The sequence below is a fragment of the Benincasa hispida genome, chromosome 5, assembly GCF_009727055.1.
Source record: "Benincasa hispida cultivar B227 chromosome 5, ASM972705v1, whole genome shotgun sequence".
Classification (NCBI taxonomy): domain Eukaryota; kingdom Viridiplantae; phylum Streptophyta; class Magnoliopsida; order Cucurbitales; family Cucurbitaceae; genus Benincasa; species Benincasa hispida.
Genome location: NC_052353.1, coordinates 37397631 through 37399364, shown reverse-complemented (window position 1 = coordinate 37399364; position 1734 = coordinate 37397631). Strand labels below are relative to the sequence as shown.

General features: G+C 39.0%; 1 non-coding gene across 1 annotated transcript; it reads left to right on the top strand.

Moving 5' to 3' along the window:
* Window positions 1-582: 582 nt before the first annotated feature.
* LOC120078825 lies at window positions 583-685 on the top strand. The gene has a single exon (XR_005482107.1). It is a non-coding gene; the product is annotated as a small nucleolar RNA R71 (small nucleolar RNA).
* Window positions 686-1734: the final 1049 nt, after the last annotated feature.

The window sequence follows — 1734 nt, the reverse complement described above, 5'->3', positions numbered from 1 at the left end:
AAAGATTGATGCTTTGTTGTTGTTGCATGGGCTGAAATTCAGGCGGCGATCCTTGCCTTTGTTGTTGATGCATTCCAGACTGGTTTTGATCCTATTGGTGACCACTCCAAGAAAAGTTCGGATGGTTTCTCCATCCGATGTTGTATGTATTAAAGAATGGGTTGTTTTTCACGAAACAGACTGATTGCAGATTTTGGGGACAATCACTATAGGTATGCGGCTCTTTGCAACCCATACAACTTAACAGGGGTTGCCCGAATGTGTCGATTTGTTGATGCTCTGCGTTTGGGTTGCATTATTCATAGTTAAGTTTTTCAATAAGTTTGTCATTGCACCCATTTGTGCTGAAAGATTAGCTACTGCATTAGGATTAATCACACTCTATTGTCGCCTCTTACTATCTATTATGGAATCATAAGTATCGTCAACCACTCCATATTATGTTTGGCAATCCTGTCCAAAATCTCTTTAGCTTCATTGTAAGATTTGTCCATAAGGTCGCCTGCAGCGGTTGCGTCTGTTACCATTTGGGATCGTTTATTCCATCCTTTATAGAAGGTCTCCATTTGGACAGTTAGAGGCAATCCCTGGTTAGGACAGTTTTTTACCAACCTTTTGAATCTCTCCCATGCGTCACTGAGTGTCTCAGATTCTTCTTGCTCAAAATTCATAATCTTCCGAAACTTCATTGTATTGACTGTGGGAGGGAAGTATTTTTGCACGAACGTTTCTATTAGCTTGTCCCACGTCGTTATCTCACCAGACTCCAAAGATCTTGTCCATTACTTGGCGTTGTCTCGGAGTGAATATGGAAACAAGGCCAATCTGATTGCTTCTGGTGTGATTCCAGGAATCATGAATGAATTACAAGTCTTCAGGAAGCGTTTAATGTGAACATGAGGCTTTTCGTCGTGGGCATCGCAAAACTGTCCTGTGGTTTGTAACATTTGTAGCATGACAAATTTTTTTCAAACCTGGTCCCGTCAAGTGTTGGATAAATGATCCTAGACGAGAAACCATACAACACTGGTGATGCATATTCACACATCGGACACGTACTATTATTAGCCATGATGATTGATTTTACTGTAGCATTAGATAGTTGTTGTGCCAAATTTTGGTTATTTTGGTTGTTTGCCATTTGTTATTGCCTTAACATTCGACGTCAATTTGATATATTTCTTTGTTTGAAAGTCCTTTCAATCTCGGGGTCATATATGAGTTCAGAAGTGCTCTTTCGCTCATAAAACGTTTACAAGTCCAGGCTTAACTTGTAATACACCATCGTTTGAAAGTTTCTGCAAAAAGATACAATATCCAAATTCTGGTTAGCTTACGAGAATCTCCAGCAACGACGTCAAAAACTTATTGCATGTTTCAATCGTGTTTATGTTGATGATGATGAATGATGATGGAAAAGATGTTTAATCTATCTTTTAGTATGAAGATGATGCTATGTGTTGGATTGGTGATAGATTTTGTGCGTACACACCTTGCTAGTGCATACAAGTTCTCTTAAGTTAGACCTAAGTATAAATCTGTCTTAGTAAGTCCAGGGTCGAACGTAGGGACTCTAGAGTATACTAATGCAAGTTTGGTCTTTAGATTTATTGCAGAGGTTTCCTAATTGTTTGATATGCATTGGTTATGTACACCAAACTACTAATACACATGCAAGAGGAAAATGGGAGTTTACAAAAATGGGAAAGAGTTCATGGATGGTGGACTTAAGCG